Source organism: Choristoneura fumiferana, chromosome 6 (genome assembly GCF_025370935.1).
Source record: "Choristoneura fumiferana chromosome 6, NRCan_CFum_1, whole genome shotgun sequence".
NCBI lineage: Eukaryota > Metazoa > Arthropoda > Insecta > Lepidoptera > Tortricidae > Choristoneura > Choristoneura fumiferana.
Genome location: NC_133477.1, coordinates 2,020,315 through 2,042,515, shown reverse-complemented (window position 1 = coordinate 2,042,515; position 22,201 = coordinate 2,020,315). Strand labels below are relative to the sequence as shown.

General features: G+C 40.1%; 1 protein-coding gene and 1 pseudogene across 1 annotated transcript in view; one reads left to right on the top strand and one right to left on the bottom strand.

The window, feature by feature from the left end:
* LOC141428818 (uncharacterized) overlaps nt 1–22,201 on the bottom strand; it is a 54,497-nt gene that overhangs the window by 21,842 nt on the left and 10,454 nt on the right. The gene's annotated exons all lie outside the window — the stretch shown is intronic.
* Nucleotides 4,184–7,151, top strand: LOC141428503 (uncharacterized; annotated as a pseudogene).

The window sequence follows — 22,201 nt, the reverse complement described above, 5'->3', positions numbered from 1 at the left end:
AAGGAAGCGGTGAGCTACCAACTATTTTCTCGCTCAAGGAATGTACAAAATATTGCACCTCTAAAACGACAATGAAACGAATACGACACGGTATAAACAAGACTTTCAAAAATCCCTAAATTTTTTTTTTTTTTGTATTTAATTTTTGTGTATTGACATGATACAACAAGCTCTATTGTCTTGAAGGACCACTAACAGCCCATACTTTGAAAATTTGTACTAAGAGCAAATGATAAAAAGTAATCATCAACATCATCAGCCTACAGCCGTACTACTGGACTGGACATGGGTCTTCCATCTTCCACAACACCCTGTCTTCAGCCCCTCGCATCCATCCGCCGCCAGCGACTCTCTTAACGTCATACGTCCACCGTGCCTCAGGACGCCCTACACAGGATAAAAAGTGCATGGGGAAAAATATATTCTTCTCTAATGTTCGTTTTTTCGCGTGCCGTAGAAACAGAATATAAGCCCAATTTTTTATGATTGACAAAAGCAAAAATACCGTGACCAATATTTTATGATAATCTGACTTACGGGCTAAACAGGACAATATTTTTTTAAGATTGGTTTTTGGAGTCTTTTTGTATTTTTTATTTCAACTCCAATTTTGTTACCTTTACCGTGATCCCGTAAAATCCACATCAAAAATACAAGCTGAAACATAGATGCACAGAAAAACCAGTAAAAGAAACCAGCGCTGGGAATCGAACCGAGGTCCTCAGCATTCCGTGCTACGTGCTATACCGCTACACCAGCACTGGATAGGAGTACAGACACGATTTCTTTCCTATTTCCAGCGCGTTCGATTCCCAGCTGGTCTCTTTTTCTGGTTTTTCTGTGCATCCATTTCTCAGTTTGTATTTTCGATATGGTTTCACGGGATACCCGTAAAAGTAACAAATTTGGAGTTGAAATAAAAATTACAAAAAGACTCCAAAAAACCAATCATACCAAACAAACAAACAAATTTAACTCCTCCACAGTGCGAGTATTCTCCTGTCGCACATCCTGTCATACAGTCGCTTCTAGCCCAGTGACAAAACTATTCGAACTACACTCGCATCTCTCTGCTCGCCAATTCATCTAGTTTTTAGCTCCACTCGCTACTCGTTCATCGTTGGCGGCAGGACCAGTACCGTACTCGCAGCTTCGGTCACGTGGACCAATAAAAGTCTAGTTGAATTGGAACTCTAAGCTTTGCTAATTTCCCACAGGAATTTTCGTTCATCTCTGTATGAAACTGCCACTACATAATTGATAAAATTAAGAAAAAAAAAACCGAACGGGAAAACAAAACCGTAAATAATTTGTTGGGAAAATTAAATAGATTAACCTCTGTTTCACCAGCCATTGATTAAATTAAATGCCGTCTCTGTTTGTTGTGTTCCAGTAGATGGAGACAGAATCACATTTATTTAAGTTAAATCCGTTGTTGTTAATATAATAAGCTACAAAAAACATTAGGAAGCCATAACAGCGATCATACCATAACCATAACCGTAATACTCGTAGCACCGTGTCAGGCAAAAATATATTTTTTGTATTGAAAAACCCTCTCATTCTGAGAGGAGGCTTGTGCCCAGCAGTGGACTTATCCCTTAAATTGGCAAGAGTAAAAAAATACAAAAACAAGTGATACAGTATCATACCTTGATTTAAATACCGTCTTAGGTCTACAGAAAAATTAAAAAAAAAATCTAGCATTATTGGTTTTTCAGAAATCTATGTACATCACCATGCACGTTCCAATTCTATAAGAACAAAGTAACATTATTTTGTGTACACGCTGGTTACCGCTGCCAATGAGGCAGTAAACTTTTATATAAAAAAAAACCTAATTTTTTAAAAAAACATCATTTATACTTGGTTTTGGTTTTGGTATATTTGGTATTGTATTTAACTAAATGTAAACAAAACACCGTCAATTGGTGTCTTAAATAATGAAATTTCCCCATTAAACTATCTAAACATACTATCTGTATTGAAATACACTAGTCTAGTTAGTATTACAATGATAGACAAGTAAAATGTTTAAATCTTGAATGTGACAATCTAGCAACTGAAGTTTGTTTACATTTACTTAAATACTCGTACCTATCCAAATCAAATATATTGTGCAACTGTCAAAAAGCAATTTCGTGTTTTCCAACAGCGAAAAAAGGGGCATATATGAGTTGCTCTGAAGATGAGCTCTGGTTGAGTTCTAAACGCGCTCAAGTGTAGATGGCGTGGCTATGGATTGCATAGAGTTTAATGTGGGCAAAGCATCATATAACTGTGGATGGCCAGGGCAGAACTTTTTCTCTAATGGTCAAAGAAGCATCGTGCATGCTTTCAGAATTCAATCGGTTTGGATATACATACATATATATTTTATCAACCTTATGCTCATCCAATAAGCAGAATAGCAATTCAAACGTTCCAAAGAAGTTTAGAGATGGTGCATCAGAGCTATCATCAGAATCGAATTGTGGCGTGCGTGCGGTTTAATTTCCTCGTCCGGATTAGAGCCCAACATCATAACATGCATTTTCTACGGGAATTAAAGCTAAAATCTTATGCGGTGTCGACTTTATGTTAAGCACTGCAGACAAAGAAGAAAAGCATACTGTTTAAAAGATTTAAAATAAACAAGGGGACGTAAAATCGTTAATTTGAAATCAAAAAATGTACAGGGAACTTGGTAATGTACACCGTGGTACCGAAGTTAATTCACCTTTGTAGTTGGCAAACGTACATGGTGGTTACCGTAGTTGAATGTAAGTACTTCTTCACAAACTTGGCGACGGTAACCGTGGCGTACGTTCTAATTCAACAGTGATTATCGTTGTTATGATGCTGAATGTACACAAAAGAACCAATTGTTCGTATACTTTAGCCTTTTCTAAAACACAAAACATAATAAGCATAACTTGCATAGAAAAAAGTTGAATTTTTTAATAAAGCTTTCCCTAGGTACTAGAATGCGACGCCGCGTTGAACTTATTTTTGACACTGACTTAATTTGAAATTATTGCCAAGTCACATATTTTTTCAACCATTCATCATAAATTATTTAGTAGTTTTTAGTCGTAAAAGTTTCAAAAAATATATATATTGATGATAGGATTTTTTATTTACTAACGTACACGGTGATGCACAGTGCCAATTTAAGGGTTATATAGGCTGGGATGATGATGATGATTGAAAAGTATCAGACTATGCCACTAGCACGTTTCCTAACCAACTGTCGCCTTCGCATGTCATGTATGCGCTTGACATTCCGTGCCTAATACGATCCTATTACTGTCACGGCCACGTCATGATACGGTGTAGTGAGTAGAGAACTTAAGTCTTAGTCGCTACGACACCCACGGGAAAAGATGGATCCGCCCTATTCTAATTCATCCTACAAAGATAATCATATCCACTGCTGGACATAGGCCCCCACAAGGCTCTTCAGTCTTATCTTATCTTAACCAGGTCTTCGCTCCATCTTGTTAGAGCGGTACAGCTCCCGGTCCGCGGACGCCATTCGAGAACCTTCTGACCCCATCGGCCATCAGTCCTACGAGGAATGTGCCCCGCCCACTGCCACTTCAGTTTCGCAATTCTTCGGCCCATGTCGGTAACCTTAGTTCTACTGCGGATAACATCATTTCTGTTTCCATACCGCAGAGAAACCCCGAGCATAGACCTCTCCATAGCCCTCTGAATGACTTTGAGCCTACAAAGACAAACACACAAACCTACAAAGATCGTTACAGATCATTTCATACAATTCCTAGGCTAAAATTGTCTTAGTAATGTGAACTAAAACCATTCTAATCCCTTGTTATTGCGTAAGGGCTTTTTCCATAGAACTACAAATGAAAGGAATAGAAATGCTATCCGATTATGATTTTTGAAAAACCCAAAAATACTTTAAAAAAGGTCAGACGGGATATGAACCCGCGTCTCTTAACAACATGCGCAAAGAATTTCATTAAATGAAGGTTTTAAGATCTTCCGTGTGGTGTCGGTCAAGAATTGCACCACCCCCTCTCTTCCCGTGGGTGTCGTAAGAGGCGACTAAGGGATAAACCGGAGGATGGGCAGCAGCGTCCTCCGCGAACTATCGGATATAACTGCGGTCGCCAACCCGCCTGCCAAGCGTGGCGACTAAGGCATTTTTCCCCCCAAGGTACAAGATATAAAACTAATGAATCCACACAATCAGCCCAGACCCCTAGTCCCCGGCGGCCCTGCTATTCCTGGCTCCGGTAGCGGCCATGGTAACGCGCGGGCAGGGGGTGCTATAGCTAATCACCGGCAGAGGCCCGGCTACAAAAAACGACAACCTTTGGCCCTGGCAACATATAACTGCCGAACACTGCGGACCGATGAAAGGATACTGGAACTGGAGGAAGAATTGAGCAGGTTACGATGGGAAATCATAGGGTTATCAGAAGTCCGTAGAGAGGGGGAGGACACGATAACTCTTAAGTCCGGTAACTTGCTCTATTTCCGGGAGGGCGAACACCAGTCCCAGGGAGGTGTCGGGTTTATCGTCCACAGGTCCCTCGTGAACAACGTGGTGAAGATCGAGAGTGTGTCGAACCGGGTAGCATGCCTTGTACTCAGAATGACCCACGATATTCGTTTGAAGGTCATACAGGTATACGCTCCGACCTCGACGCACTCCAACGATGAGATGGAGGCTATGTATGAGGACATTTCCAGAGCCACGCATAGCTCCAGAACTCACTTCACGGTTGTTATGGGGACTTCAAAGCAAAGCTGGGTAAACGAGACGGTGAAGAACTGAGAGTGGGGAATTTGGAGTGGGGCGTAGGAATCACCGGGCCACCTACTGGCCGGTTTTATGGAGAAGGAGGGACTCTATATGATGAACTCCTTCTTCAGGAAACGTGAGCATAGGAAGTGGACCTGGATGAGCCCTGATGGTGTTACGAGGAATGAGATAGATTTTATCATGTCGACGAAAAAGCACATATTCAATGATGTCTCCGTGATCAGTGCGTTTAAAACCGGGAGTGATCATCGTATGGTACGAGGCTCATTGAATATCCAGTTCAAGCTTGAAAGGTCTCGACTGATGAAATCTACGCTCCGCCCAGAACCTGCTCAGCTCCAAAACCCCGAGAGCTTTCAGCTCGAACTTCAAAATCGTTTCGAATGCCTAGGTAGCGAGGTGGACGATTACAACGACGGGTTTGTGGAAGCTGTCCATATGGTCGGGTCTAAGTTCTTCAAGACCCGCCGTACTAGAACCAAAAGGCTTTCGGATTCCACCCTTAGGCTCATGGAGGTGAGGCGTGAGATGATTCTGCAGTCTTCTGGTGACGCTTGTCGCTATCGGCAGCTCAACAGACAGATCTCAAAGTCTCTGAAGCGCGATGTACGCCGATTTAATACTACCAGTATTGAAGAGCTATTGAGCGTAACAGGGGCTCTAAGGTGTTTACCAGGGATCTGTCTGTTGGTCAAAGCCAGTTGATGAAGCTCAAGACCGACGACGGCAGAATCGTTTCATCCAAACCTGAGCTGTTGGAGGAAGTTGAGAGGTTTTATGGACAGCTATACACGACAACCCGAACACCTGTCGAAAATCTAGCTAAAGACCCGAGGGCTAGATTAACCCGACACTATACCGAAGACATCCCGGACGTCAGCCTGTACGAGATTAGTATGGCCCTCAAGCAGCTTAAGAATGGCAAAGCCCCGGGTGACGACGGAATTACAGCCGAACTCCTGAAGGCGGGTGGTAGACCAGTCCTTAAGGGCCTTCAGACGCTGTTTAGTTCCGTCCTTCACCAAGGGAGAACGCCGAAAGCATGGAACAGAAGTGTGGTGGTGCTCTTCTTCAAAAAAGGTGATAACACCTTGCTGAAGAACTATAGACCCATCTCACTTCTGAGCCATGTTTACAAGCTATTTTCCAGGGTCATCACAAACCGTCTCACACGCAGGCTTGACGACTTCCAGCCTCCCGAACAAGCCGGCTTCCGAAAAGGCTATAGTACCGTAGACCACATACATGCGCTGCGGCAGGTTATACAGAAGACTGAAGAGTATAACCTCCCCTTTGCCTAGCATTTGTGGACTACGAGAAAGCCTTCGATTCGATCGAGACTTGGGCTGTGCTGCAGGCTCTCCAGCGGTGCCAAGTTGACTATCGGTATATCGAAGTGTTGAAGTGTCTGTACGAAAACGCCACTATGTCCGTCCGATTACAGGATCAGAGCACGAAGCCTATTCCTCTGCAGCGGGGAGTCAGACAAGGAGATGTGATCTCTCCGAAACTGTTCACCGCTGCATTGGAGGATGCTTTTAAGGTTTTGGACTGGAAAGGACGAGGCATCAACATTAATGGCGAGTACTTCACTCATCTTCGATTCGCCGACGACATTGTAGTCATGGCTGAGACCATGGAGGACCTCGGTGCTATGCTCGCTGACCTCAGTAGAGTTTCCGACCGAGTTGGCCTGAAAATGAACATGGACAAGACGAAAGTCATGTCTAATGTCCATGTTGTACCAACTCCCGTAATAGTCGGAGACTCTGCGCTCGAAGTTGTTGACGACTATGTATACCTGGGACAAACGGTCCAGTTAGGTAGGTCCAACTTTGAGAAAGAGATCACTCGTCGAATCCGACTCGGCTGGGCAGCGTTCGGGAAGCTTCGCAGTGTCTTTTCGTCCAAATTACCGCAGTGTTTGAAGTCAAAAGTCTTTGACCAGTGTGTGTTGCCAGTGATGACATACGGATCTGAGACGTGGGCGCTAACGATGGGCCTCATGAGAAAACTCAAAGTCATTCAGAGGCTATGGAGAGGGCTATGCTCGGGGTTTCTCTGCGGGATAGAATTAGAAATGATGATATCCGCAGTAGAACTAAGGTTACCGACATAGCCCGAAGAATTGCGAAACTAAAGTGGCAGTGGGCGGGGCACATTGCTCGCAGGACGGATGGCCGATGGGGCCAGAAGGTTCTCGAATGGCGTCCGCGGACCGGGAGACGAGCTGTCGGTAGGCCTCCAACAAGATGGAGCGACGACTTGGTTAAGATCGCGGGATCGCGGTGGATGCGGAAAGCACAAGACCGGTCTGAGTGGAGAGCCTTGGGGGAGGCCTATGTCCAGCAGTGGACGTCTTTCGGCTGACATGATGAAGGTTTTAAGATAGGCGTAATATTGCTACATAGCGTTGTACAGAGGGACGTTACAGTCGACTCATTTAGTTATTTGTGCAATCACAAACGTAATGCAAATGTTAAAGTAGTCAAATGGACCTGACGATGCTAGCACTAACAGTCAACAACTGTCACAGAAACCATTTGGTTCAGCAGTTTAAACGTGAAGACGTAACAGATAGGAAGACAGAGCTACTTTCATAATTGTAATATAACATTAAAGTACCCGCGGCTTCGCACTCGTAAATTATTAGATCCAGCAGCAGCTGAATTGAAATTTTGGGATTTTTAAAAATTCCCAAAATTTAAATCATGATCTTCATTGAGGTGGTGTTAAGAATACCTTTCCAATATTTCAAGACTCTAAATCCAGCGGTTGAAATTTCATGATTTTGTCCCTATCCCGTGTGAAAATAGCCTATGTCACTATGTGTTATTCCAGACGACCAGCTACCTACATACCAAATTTCATAACTCTTAAGCCTAGCGGTTGTTATTTCGAGATTTTATCCCTATCCCGTGGGAATATTGGAATAAAAAGTATCCTATGTTTTAAATTGCTTGCAGGTGGTAGGACCTTGTGCAAGGTCCGCCCGGATTGCTACCACCATCTTGCTCGCTAATCCTGCCGTGAAGCAGCAGTGTTGCACTGTTGTGTTTCGGCTGGAGAGTAAGACAACCGGTGAAATTACTGGCACTTGAGTTATCCCATCTTAGGCCTCTAGGTTGGCAACGCATCTGCAATTCCCCTGGTTTGCAGATGTTTATGGGCGGTGGTGATCTCTTACATCAGGAGACCCACTTGCTCGTTTGCCATCCAGTCGTATAAAAAAAAAAAAAAAAAAAATTAAGTTTTAAAATAACTTTTTGTTAAATTTCATCCAAATCCGTCCAGCCGTTTCAGCGTCAAGAAGTAACAAACATACTCTTTCACTCACTCACAAACTTTCGCATTTATAATACTAGTGTTTAACCGCGGCTTTGCACACGTAAATCATTGGTCCAGCATCTGAATTAAAATTTCGGGATTCTGAAAAATTCCCGTGGGATTTCCCGAAAATTAAGTCGTGGTTTTCATTGACGTTACATTAAAACAATCATGTAAAATTTCATGACTCTCAGCCCAGCGGTTGTTTCGAGATTTTATATAGAATAGAAACGTTTATTCGCTAATTCGCAAAATTACATAAGTACCTACACAAAATAAAACAAGTATAAAATAAATATTAATGACAGTATTTGCGAAATCGCGAAACGGTCTCAGCTCAGCATAGTGTTGGCCGTAGAGAGCCAACCGCTGGTCTTCCGCTGAGACCGCTTGGGCGACTTCACGGAAAGCGACATAAATAAAAAAAAAAAAAGAAGTAAATCTAAAAAGAAACAAATAGAAAGATACCCTATCCTCTATCCCCTATCCTATCTATAGATTTTACCCCTATCTCGTGGAAATATCGGAATAAAAAGTAGTCTATGTTTCATTTCAGATGTCCAGCTATCTACATACCAAATTGCAGCGTGGAATAACAAACATACTCACTCACCCACAAACTTACGCATTTATTATTTAGGATATTATGAATGGGGTATTCGAGCAAGATCATTTTGATTGGTATTTGAGTGATTCGTATCACTAAAGGTTTACTTATGCTTAGGCTAAAGAGCTAAAATGGAATATCTCACGTGCAAGTACAAGTATTTTGTTACAGACTGAGTTAGAAAAGTTACTGGTTTTCTAGGCAAATTGTCGCTTTGAGTTCTTAGTTCGCGCGACATATCTAACAGTAAGATTGGTTTTTTGGAATCTTTTTGTATTTTTTATTTCAATTCCAAATTTATTTTTGGTGTAGCGGTATAGCACACGGCACGGAATGCCGAGGACCTGAGTTCGATTCCCAGCGCTGGTCTTATTTCTGATTTTTCTCTGCACCTATATTTGGGTAATTATTTGAGGTGTAAGATAAATGTTACAGAAATAAAAACACACATTTTGATGTGGTCTGTTTTATTTTGAACATAAGGATATGTACCGATAAGATGCTTTATATTATAAGAGATCGATAAAGTTTATTTTGGTTAAAAAAAGCAAAAATCCAATTTTAACGGTAACAAAAATGAGCATCGAGACACGAAAAAGAACATTATTTATTTTAAAATCTTATAATTGTACTATTTGAATGAAATTCCGATCATAATGAGAAAACGAATAAGCATTATTTAATTAGTCAGGTATCAACAGAAATAGACAATCGATATCTATATAAAAAAATTAAAACTTGACCTCGAAAATGACGACTTCAAATTGTAATTTTTGTAACCTTTTAAATACTATCTAGAAATTACTTAATTAAAGTAAGATTAATAGCTTCAACTCACAAACCAAAACAGCTTTCAATACCTTCCCCCCCGTGCAGGTCTACGGTAGACCAGAACGAAATTATGTTACAACGAAACAACACAACAAAATGCTCTAAATGACGAAGTTTTCTTTAATTAGATATATACGTTTCACACGTACATTCAGGGCAAAATAATTCTTGAACCTCTCGCAAGTTAACAAAATTGGCGACGCACTGGTCATAATTCCTATAACCACACCTGGAGCAAATGTTCTTGACGGTCAACCATTCTTCATTTAAATCAATTAAATCAATAACGGCATAAACGATTACACTGTAAAAAGCAGAAAATTCTATAAAACAGTGTTCTGTATTTTTTCTACTTGTAGGAAAATCATCTTTTTCGTGGTCTTTTAATCAGTTTCGTGGCCCATAGCACCACGAAAATGATGACCACGAAATTGAAAAGTTCTTACTTTCGCGGCTCTGCAGTAAATATCCTATAGGTTTGAAGCAAATAAAATCAATATTGAATAACTTAACTGCAGATGACACAGCACCAGTAAAACATTATATTTATTTACCCAATACTCACCAAGTCGCAACCGTAACGAAAATGACGCTCGATCTTTGACGCAAATCTAACTGAAACTTTATTACATTAATTATAGATAAATAATTATGGCTTGCGATAAACATTATACGTCATTTAGACGCAGTCTTATTTTCAAAGTTGCCTATAGTTAAAAAGGATTTACAGGAGGTTTGACCTCTTTTTTTTGTTTAAAATATTACTTAATAAGTGTGGCTACGAAAATGATGGTGTATTTGGAACAACGGGAAATGCAGAAAAAAATAGTCTTATCAATGTCCTAATTTTTTTATGTTTGCATGCATGGTATATCATATTATGAACATTCAATCCATGTTTTAAACAGCAAGTTTTTCTATACCTTGTATTTTTTACAATTCTACAAAGTAGTCAGGGATAATCCGCACCTGACCACGTAACTGACTTTTGTGCAGAAAATTAAGTTATTGTGGAAAAAAAGATAAAATAGAATAAAATGTATTTACCACAAGTTTCAGTGATAATATCCTAAGCAACTTAAAAACAATAAACGATATATTTCTAATTTTATAATTGAAAATTTGAGTCTGAACACAATTGAACCTCTCGAAATAATAACCCATTTCAGTTAGTATTTTCGATATAGGTTTTACGGGATGACCGTGAAAGTAACAAAAAAGTTTGAAATTGAAATAAAAAATACAAAAAGATTCCAAAAAAACAATCTTAATTTGATTGCTTGATAACGATATCTCTTGTCCGGGTGAGCGGTTAGTTCCGATGGAGTGCCGAAAAGTTTTTCGATGAGGGCTACGGCATAGATGTCGCTAGTGTCGCTGTTTACGAGGCTAAATAAGAAACAACACAAGCTGAGATATGAGGTGCATAGGAGAAATTCGTGTCTGTATCGTTGTCCAGCGGTGGTGTAGCGGTATAGCACACGGCACGGAATGCCGAGGACCTGGGTTCGATTCCCAGCGCTGGTCTTATTTTTCTGGTTTTTCTGTGCATCTATGTTTCAGTTTGTATTTTCGGTATATCTAACAGTTCCGTGGTCTATTCGTATGGTACGTGACATGTGAGCAGGAACGCAATATTATGGTAATGTCAAAACGTTGCTTTTTAGTTCCCTTAGAGAACAATAATAACATGGACAATGAAATTGGCGTATTAGGCCACGTAATGTGGTTCGATTGCGTATTAAGTATACTTATTACAATAGAAACTTAATAAAAGTAAAAATCAGTAATTAAAAAATACCGTGAACTGCTTCAACTTTGCCCTCTGGCCCCAACATTGCCTGATTCAATTTAGAGTCGATAACTAGCACCCTTCTAGGTTTTTAAACTTTTGTCCCCCCGTAATAATAATTCCCGTGTAGATAAAAGTTTAAAACCTATAAGAGTGCTAAGTTATCGACTCTAAATCGAATCAGGCAATGTTGGGGCCAGAAGGCAAAGTTGAAGCAGTTTACGGTACGTAGAAGAACAAGACAAGGGTCATAGTATAGTCAACCTAATTAGCTTGTTGAAGCGGGAGTGGGCTATATAGCACGGAGAACAGATGCTGGTGACTGTACCGTCTATCGCACTCGAATATCTTTTTTAGGGTTCCGGAGCCAAAATGCCAAAAACGGAACCCTTATAGTTTCGTAAAGTTCGTCTGTCTGTCTATCCGTCCGTATATCACAGGCATTTTACTCGAAAACTACAAGATTTATATCAATGAAATTTGGAGCCGCTATTTAGTTTTGTATTTAAATTACAAAAATAAATATTTATGGGGGCACTCAATACCTACACGTAACAGAAAATAAAAAAAAATTTTAACGCATCAACGTGTGGAACATAGTTCGACAGCTCTTTTGAAAAGATAGTAAGGTTTCTTAAAAACTTTTTTGATTAAGTGAAGATTTCCGGAAATAATCGCTCCCAAAGTAGCAAAAATTGTGTCCCCCCCCCTCTATCTTGTAAACCATTTGTCCAAAAAATATGCAAAAAATATGGAAAGGTAAGGTTTCACCATGATCTGATATACCGTTTTTGAGTTATTGCCGAAAAACTGCGCTTCTCAACAAAAGGACGTAAGTGCCGCGAAAATACGCTCTTTTTCTGGTAATAGATTTTAAGACTGTAGTAAGTGTTTTAATTGTGTTATAACGCACAAAATGTTTTATTGTTTTATGTTTTGGTTTTACGGGATGACCGTAAAAGTAAAAATTTCGAATTGAAATAAAAATACAAAAAGATTCCAAAAAACCAATCTTAATTTGATTGCTTAAAAACGATATCTCTTGTCCGGTGAGCGGTTAGTTCCAATGGAATGCCGAAATAGTTTGAGGGCTACGGCATAGATGTCGCTAGCGTCGCTGCTTAAGTGACTAAGTAAGAAACACAAGCTGAGATATGAGGTGCATAGGAAATTCGTGTCGGTACCGTTGACCATCAGTGGTGTAGCGGTATAGTACGCGGTACGGATTACCGAGGACCTGGTTCGATTCCCAGTGATGGTCTTATTTTTCTGTTTTTCTGTGCATCTGTATTTCAGTTTGTATTTTCAATTTCGGTTTTACGGGATGACCGTAAAAGTAAAAATTTCGAATTGAAATAAAAATACAAAAAGATTCCAAATAACCAATCTTAATTTGATTGCTTAGAAACGATATCTCTTGTCCGGGTGAGCGGTTAGTTCCAATGGAATGCCGAAATAGTTTGAGGGCTACGGCATAGATTTCGCTAGCGTCGCTGCTTAAGTGACTAAGTAAGAAACACAAGCTGAGATATGAGGTGCATAGGGAAATTCGTGTCGGTACCGTTGACCATCAGTGGTGTAGCGGTATAGCACGCGGTACGGATTACCGAGGACCTGGGTTCGATTCCCAGTGATGGTCTTATTTTTCTGTTTTTTCTTAGCATCTGTATTTCAGTTTGTATTTTCAATTTTACTTGATTTTTTTCGTTATGTCTACGGAACCCTATCTTGGGTGTGTCCGACACGCTCTTGGCCGGTTTTTGTTTTAAAAATCTTACCTCACTATTGGTTATTTTATTTCCTATACGATTTTACGTAACTTGTAAACAAGTAAACTTATTTCTAACCGGATTTTAGAAGACTAAACATTCACAAATACAATTTAAAAGTTGCTAGACAAATCTTCCTACTGTTTCTCTACAAGGATTTATTTTATAGAAGCACTAAAGGCGTGGGTTTAATACATACGATGGAGCGAACTTTATAACGCAGTATTTTGTAATAAGGTTGTAATATTACAGAATATTTTATATGCCGGCCGATCGTAAAATACGCCAGATCACGAAATTCCTAGGCATATTATCATGAAATGACGCCATTTTATGTTATGTCTAAAAGTTGGCCACGTGTATCACGATGTGTTCGAGCATGCCTTGGGATCGGCCGAAGAACCGATATGGCGGCGTTTTATGATATGCCTAGGAATTTCATGATCTGCCTAAACGTCACAAGGCAAATCGTTAAACAGTAAGTTTTGAACGATAATGTCGGATGTCAATTAGCCAATTCACGAAATGGCGCCTGGCGCCATTTCACGATATGCCTAGGAATTTCGTGATCTGGCACATATATATATTCTTAAAAAAAAAATTCGTACACTGTTTTTTCTTTTGTCAATCAATCAATAACGCTCTTTCGGGTTAAAAATGACAAAGATGAAGCTCGTTAAAAATGACAAAGATGAAGCTCGTCAAAAATGACAAAGATGAAGCTCGTCAAAAATGACAAAGATGAAGCTCGTCAAAAATGACAAAGATGAAGCTCGTCAAAAATGACAAAGATGAAGCTCGTCAAAAATGACAAAGATGAAGCTCGTCAAAAATGACAAAGATGAAGCTCGTCAAAAATGACAAAGATGAAGCTCGTTAAATATGACAAAGATGAAGCTCGTCGAAAATGACAAAGATGAAGCTCGTCAAAAATGACAAAGATGAAGCTCGTAAAAAATGACAAAGATGAAGCTCGTCAAAAATGACAAAGATGAAGCTCGTCAAAAATGACAAAGATGAAGCTCGTTAAAAATGACAAAGATGAAGCTCGTAAAAGTACGGGAGTAGAGACCAGTGAGGGGCCAGTGACGTGACGAAAAAAAAATATTCTACTTCTATTTAGAATAATATTTTATATCCGGGAAACCACCCAATTGAAAAATCTAGCGAGTATCTTACGAAACGTGTTTTAATTCGCTAAAAATATAATTTCAGCGAATAATTATTTGAGGTAAAAAAAACATTAAAACTACATATTTTGTTGGAACCGCATTTTGCTCTTATTTCTGGCAAAAATCCGTTTAAGTAAGTCATTCCTGCATCAATCAATCAGAGTTTTTATTTTTATACATTTTAGGGTTTTGGTCTTAGTACTATGTTCACAAGATGATCATATTTTAAATCTAATGGCATTTCCTTAACGTAAGGTATACTTATGGGGCTATGGGCCGAATACGATGCGCCGTGGTAGGCGACTTTGTTCACTCGTACGCACAAGGTCATCGGGAGCTGTTTTCCTTAAAGCGCAAAATACACACAAGACGATAGCGGATCTGTAGCGGGTCGGGTCGGGACTGCGGCGGGCCTATTTACGTGGTTCAACATCACACCGCGGCACTAAGGTCTGACCGAGACTGCTTTTTTAATTTCGGCCGAGAACGCGACCGAGATCAAGAATAAAATATATTCTCGGCCGAGACCGAGACCAAGACACAAATAATAAGTATTTTTCCACATTTTCATACTTTCCTAAAAAAAACACGCGTTATGAATGAAAAAATGTCATATGCATGCATGCATGTTCTACAAACAAACTTAATCATCACGTAAATCAATCTACAATATTAAACAACCTTAATCGAAAATAAATGTACAAGTTGTCACTTGTTAACTCTTGTTAGCAGGTCGTCATCATCACCATCATCATCATGTCAGCCGAAAGACGTCCACTGCTGGACATAGGCCTCCCCCAAGGCTCTCCACTCAGACCGGTCTTGTGCTTTTCGCATCCACCGCGATCCCGCGATCTTAACCAGGTCGTCGCTCCATCTTGTTGGAGGCCTACCGACAGCTCGTCTCCCGGTCCGCGGACGCCATTCGAGAACCTTTTGACCCCATCGGCCATCAGTCCTGCGAGCAATGTGCCCCGCCCATTGCCACTTCAGTTTGTTAGCAGGTGCACTGAATAAATAATAGTGGTGTCAGTGAGTTGCAACTACCACACGCACGAGACCGAGCGGGGCGACCAATCAAAATCCCAAGGAAAGCTCGTCCAACCGCGGTAAAACGCGCGCCAATATTTAAATTGGGCGCCGCCGCGGAGTCTCGGTCGCGGCCGAGAAACACGGCTGTTTGGGCCGAGACCGAGACCGAGATCTCGGCCCGATTTTTGGCCGAGATTTATCGAAAACGAGACCGAGATCTCGCTCGGACCTTAATATGCAGCCACATAAATAGGCCCGCCGCACTCCCGACCCGCACCCGTCCCGTGTGTGTTTCACGGTTATGAAATCGCGAATCGCCTGTAGTTCAGGAAACAATTGAAAACGCGTTGCATTGCAGAGGTTATCCGTCAGGATAATCCCGGCGTCACGTTTAACCGGATCCGCCGCGGCCACTTTATCCGGCTTCCGACAACTTTCTGATCCGGTTTCTTGGAGAAAGATGATGGATGATCCCGCGTCAAACTAAGTACAGAATACAGTTTATAAGAGGAGTTTGGATTGAATTGTGTTCAAATATCTTTTTATCCAACTTTTATTTTAATCTGTGGTAATTTAATGATTATTAGTTTATAACATTTTTTTTACTAGTTGTACCCAATTGTGACATTGTATTGGACATTTCGCGTTAAAGTCAGTGACATTACTCCGTAATTGTCATATCTGTCATATAAGTATAATAATATCAAAATAAAGTACCTGTAATCTGTTGGTTGAAAATCTAAATATATATTTTTTCTTTTGCTCACAGCTTATGCTAAACCTGAGCCCATTATTATTTGTGTAGTCCTGTCTTATTTCTATAGCAATAAATGATTTTAAATATATTTGATATGGATGTACCTACTATAAATATAAATACATAAAAATAAGTAAGTGGATTCTCACCATTATTTTACAAACTTTACTTTAGTTCACTTGTTAGTTGATAGATCTTACTTAACCCCCTAATGATTGAATGTTTGCTACGCCATCAAGCTAAAACGGATTTGAGTTATACATATTTTGGCACGCAGATTATACTTTGTATAATGGAAGATCGCATACAAGGTGTTGATTAAGTAACTGAAAACCTGACATCCCTATTTTTTTTTTCATTTTAAGTTACATTTTGTTTTCGATACTTCATCATCATCCCAGCCTATAACGTCCCACTGCTAGGCACACGTCTCCTCTCAGAACAAGAGGGCTTGGGCCGTAGTTCCCACGCGGGCCCAGTGCGGATTGGGAATTTCACACGCACCATTGAATTGCTTCGCAGGTTTGTGCAGGTTTCCTCATGATGTTTTCCTTCACCGCAAAGCTCGTGGTAAATTTCAAATGTTATTCCGCACATGAATTTCGAAAAACTCAGAGGTGCGAGCCGGGGTTTGAACCTACGACCCTCTGCTTGAGAGGCGATAGGTCAAACCACTAGGCCACCGCGGCTTTTTAGCTAGGCTATTCTAGGCTTTCGATACTTACGTCCATTATTTCAACAAATATTTCAGTGATTTGATAAGTCAGTACGTAAATATGTAAATATGGCCCGCCTAGGAGCCCCTTTTTCACTGCAATTTGTGGCCGGCAACTATTGGTGTCCCTCTCTTACTCACATGTTAGACAGGGACACCAATAGTTGCCGGCCACATATTGCAGTGAAAATATGGCCCGTCTAGGAGCCCCTTTTTCACTGCAATTTGTGGCCGGCAACTATTGGTGTCCCTCTCTTACTCACATGTTAGACAGGGACACCAATAGTTGCCGGCCACATATTGCAGTGAAAATATGGCCCGTCTAGGAGCCCCTTTAGTGGCCGGCAACTATTGGTGTCCCTCTCTTACTCACATGTTAGACAGGGACACCAATAGTTGCCGGCCACATATTGCAGTGAAAATATGGCCCGTCTAGGAGCCCCTTAATTCTACTACATTTCCAACTCTAGACTCGATAAGTTGCGCTTCGATGATTTTAGATTAGAAGAACCAAAATGATAAAATTATCTAAATAGCATGCTACCTCGCTAAAACATTTAATTGGCACATGTTACATTCGTATCTTTTAAACTGAGTACATTAAAAAAACCCGACACAAACTCGACCAGATTTAAAACATAGTATAATCGATTCTACTCTGGATTCTGAGGAAACTACTTTCTGGTTTTTAGTTATTTAATGAGGATTCTTGTATATTCCGCGAGATAACGATCATAAATTCCACATGTAATTTTTTCTCGTAAATAATTGAAGTGTGTGTATCTATGTGCCGGTGTTCATCACAGAGTAATTGTATTGTATTGTAAATTCTGAAAACTCAGAGAAGAGCCCGTGTTCAAACTCTCGGCTCGTATAGCCGGCTGACTTGTCTGATATAAGTGACAAGTGAAAATTGATGTAGGAATAAATAAATAAATAAATATCATGGGACACTTGACACCAATTGACCTAGTCCCAAGCTAAGCAAAGCTTGTACTATGGACACTAGGCAACGGATAAACATACTTATATAGATAAATACATACTTAAATACATATTAAACATCCAAGACCCGAGAACAAATATTCGTATTATTCATACAAATATCTGCCCCGGCCGGGATTCGAACCCGGGACCTTAAGCTTCGTAGTCAGGTTCTCTAACCACTTGGCCATCCGGTCGTCAAATGAATGAATAGCAAGGAATGGATAGCGTGTAAAACAATAAACTGCTTTGTTGATTCCTCTGTGCTTTCTAACATACCTATAGCAAGGCATGTTTATACATAGGAGAGTGGATCAAATATAAGTTTCTATGTGAATTGCGAGAGCCGTGGTGGCCTAGTAAGCCGTGGTGGCCTAGTGGTTTGACCTATCGCCTCTCAAACAGAGGGTCGTGGGTTCAAACCCCAGCTCGCACCTCTGAGTTTTTCGAAATTCATGTGCATTTACATTTGAAATTTACCACGAGCTTTGCGGTGAAGGAAAACATCGTAAGGAAACCTGCACAAACCTGCGAAGCAATTCAATGGTGCGTGTGAAGTTCCCAATCCGCACTGGGCCCGCGTGGGAACTATGGCCCAAGCCCTCTTGCTCTGAGAGGAGGCCTGTGCCCAGCAGTGGGACGTATATAGGCTGGGATGATGTGAATTGCGAGAGGTTGTCTTAAGCGGAAATTATCGCTTACAAGTTTTTACTCAAGACATCATTACAAGTTTCTACTTAGGCTGAATTTGTATTAATAACATAATAATCCACTCGAGGACCTTCCTCCCCTGACGGTTATTCTGTTCATCGCTGTGGCCCGCCCACTGCCACTTCAAACTGTTATCTTCTTCGAACTGTGTCGGTGACTTTAGTTCTTCGGTGAATTCACGTATACCACGCACCATATAAATCTGCCTAAAAGTTCATTACTTAATACTCAGTTTTGACGCATTTTTGAGATACATTTTTTATGCGACGTCTTTACGTTACTCCCTGATTGTGTTCGAATCGCTTAACGGTATAGCACCTATTCAATTATTGGAATTATACCTTTATAGCTTTTGTGGTACTAGTCGGGGCAATGAACTTTTAGGCAAAGTTAGGCGCCGTAAGGTATAAGTAGTAGGTGGACTCCATCGTGATTACAAGCTTTTCTTTAATTTGCCCTGTTCGTTTATTTATTTGTTTGTTTGAGTCAAATCTTGGAAGCTAAATTTGACCCACTTCCAGTAGCCCAATCGACTTGAAATTTGGCGTAATTATGTAAATTTGGTGACAATATAATAATCTGGTAGTGACATCTTGGTGGGCCTGCCTGGATCATCTCCGCAGGAGAGAACTCCTCAATGGTTAATAGTACCGACTTGAAATTTTGTACGGATATGTAGTTTAGATGACAATGCAAGTACAGTCAACAAAAAGTACAATCAGCAAAAAATGCTTGTATTTAAAATGAAATTTTTAACAAAACTTATTTGATAATCTAACGGATCGACTAAATAGTATTTTTTTTTACCAGAAAACAACCCAATTCAGAAGAGTTGCCTTATGTATACTATGCTGTGTTCATTAATATATTTAGGTACATGTGTTGTCAAAGGCCTTTTATATCGCCTTAGGGTTTATTCGTGATGATGCTGTAAGTAATGATAAGATAATGTAGATTAATAAATTGAAATATCGATTCAGCTTCCTTCACTAAAAATATAACGTTAAAACATTCGTCATCCAACAAACTTAAAACATTTAAAGCAATGATTAATGTGAAATAGATTTAAACATTAATAGATCAGTATAGTTGGCTTCAGATGTGTTTGTGCTGAGGACCCGCTGGCTTGACGCCAACCAATAGTCTAAATAGATGCCAGTGGCCCCGCCTCCGTGACGGACATTGCGTGATTGATGTCGAATGAGTAAAGACATAAAAGTATTTAATTTTAAACATTAAAAAAAACTGTTGATTTAGAACAAAAGCATTTTGTGAGAAAAGTAAACTGGTTAAGTGTGAATCGGATTGCGCTGACGGTTCCGTACAAATTTAAGTAGGCCAAAGCAAAGTAATAGTAATACTGAAGTGCAAAGAGTTTCTATGAAAAACAAAGTGTTTTTTTGCGCAGCAGTGATTATTGGACCATTACTTGTGTTGTGGGGCTGTTTTTGGGAATGCCTTTAGGTGTCGATATATTCTTTAGAAAATTATGTATGTTTTGGTCATGTAAACTTGAAAATTTCGTTTTGTACGGTTACAAGTTTTACATAATATGACTGACAAACAGACAGACTGACAACAAAGTGTTCCTTTTTGAGTTCAGTACCTGAAGTGTGACAAGCGTAACCATATATTGCTTTACGCTCTTCATCTGTCTTTCACAGAGCTGTGTCTCGAGAACCATAATAGATAAAAATTAAACCACCGAAAAAACCGAAAAGCAAAAAATGTATTAATTTTTGCTTTTCGGTTTTTTCAGCGGTTTAATTTTTTTGTTAAAGAGTTGTTATTTTATACTTTTTTCCCACCCTTGGGGTTTTTCCAAATTTATATAATACCAACTTCAAGGTATACCTACCTTATCCAATAGAAAAAGAATTATAAAAATCGGTCTACTCTGTAAAAAGTTATGCCTGGTCGTACAGTACAATCACTAATCTGTGATTGAACAAATATACATCCCCTGTGTTTCTACCTCTAGGGTAAGAATATCTTTTCCAAATTTAAATGAGTTCATCCTCGGAATATACGCTTTCTAATAAAAAAATAATTATCAAAATCGGACTTCTCTGTAAAAAGTAATGCGTGGTCATACATAAATTATACGCGTCGACTTGAGAACCTCCTCCGTTTTTTTTCGTCGGTTAAAAATATGTACCTGAATTTTACATTGCCTATTTCTATTAAGTATCTACCCATACAATAATAACCACAAACAAATAAACAATAAAAATAAAATAGAAGAAAAAAACAAAGGATGCCCCCAACATAAACAATGTAACACTATGTTAACAACAAATTAATTTTGTGTAAAACCAACATACGTTATGCTTGCGTGCTCAAAGAGGTAGCAAACCTGAGTTTTTAATATTAACTTCAGCTTGATAACTTCACGCGATCCTGGTAAAAAGGGAACGTGACAGATGGACAATAAAACGGGCCTATAAGGGTTTCCTCCTTTCCCTTTGAGGTACAGAACCCTAACCCTACCTAACTCTATTCATCATCATCATCATCATCATCCCAGCCTATATACGTCCCACTGCTGGGCACAGGCCTCCTCTCAGAACAAGAGGGCTTGGGCCATAGTTCCCACGCGGACCCAGTGCGGATTGGGAACTTCACACACACCATTGAATTGCTTCGCAGGTTTGTGCAGGTTTCCTCACGATGTTTTCCTTCACCGCAAAGCTCGTGGTAAATTGCAAATGTAATTCCGCACATGAATTTGGAAAAACTCAGAGGTGCGAGCCGGGGTTTGAACCCACGACCCTCAGCTTGAGAGGCGATAGGTCAAACCACTATGCCACCACGGCTTCCTAACGGCTAACTCTATTGCGCCTATTTCATATTACCTACATAATATATTTTCATAGCTGCAATTTACTGCATATTAAAAATTGTAATATTTTACATTGACAAACATCAACTCCAACTCTCATTTTTATTCGGTCATTAAAAAACGCTGTGAGTCACCGTTGGAATATTTTAACGAAGAGCCGTCGTTAAAATAACGTTAGAGCGGTAACGACGAGGGCGATAACGACAAACGAAATGAAATGGGAAAGTCTGACTGAGTGCTGTAAAATAGTACAGGCAACGCAAGTTAATGTACACTGTCGAACTACACAATGTTTTAGACTATTGCGGGTTTTGTTCTGCGTACCTTAATTTCTTGAGTCGTCTCGTGACCATGGCGCATGCAACTGTGCCGAAATATCGAGCTTCTCTACAATACGAGGAACTGCCGAACTAACTAAACGTTTTCACAGACGTCATGACAATGTGACATAGCATTGCCGATACCGCAAATAGGCTACGCACATTCCTAAATAGTACATTGTGTCTTGAGGGCGGTAAATAAAGAATTACGAACGAGAGTCTATTAGGATTTAATGAGTCGATATTCATAATTCTAGTACCGGCCGTGCGACATGCAATGTTTTTCATCACATTTGCGAGTAAAATTTTATATTACTAAAAGAAAAAATATAATTGTTCCGAATATTGGCGATACCTTAGGCTGCGCTCTTAACAGCGCCGCCCTCCCCCTACCCCTCCCGCAGCATGCGCCTAACGCGCGTGTGCGTGTGACTCAGAAAATTTGTACGCGGCAAGACTCATTTACCGAGCACACGGGTTTCATGACAAGCACATTAAGGTCGAGGGTTTTATTTGGGGGGTTGCAACCAAGGTAGCCTGCATGTTACGACACTGTTTACGAGCA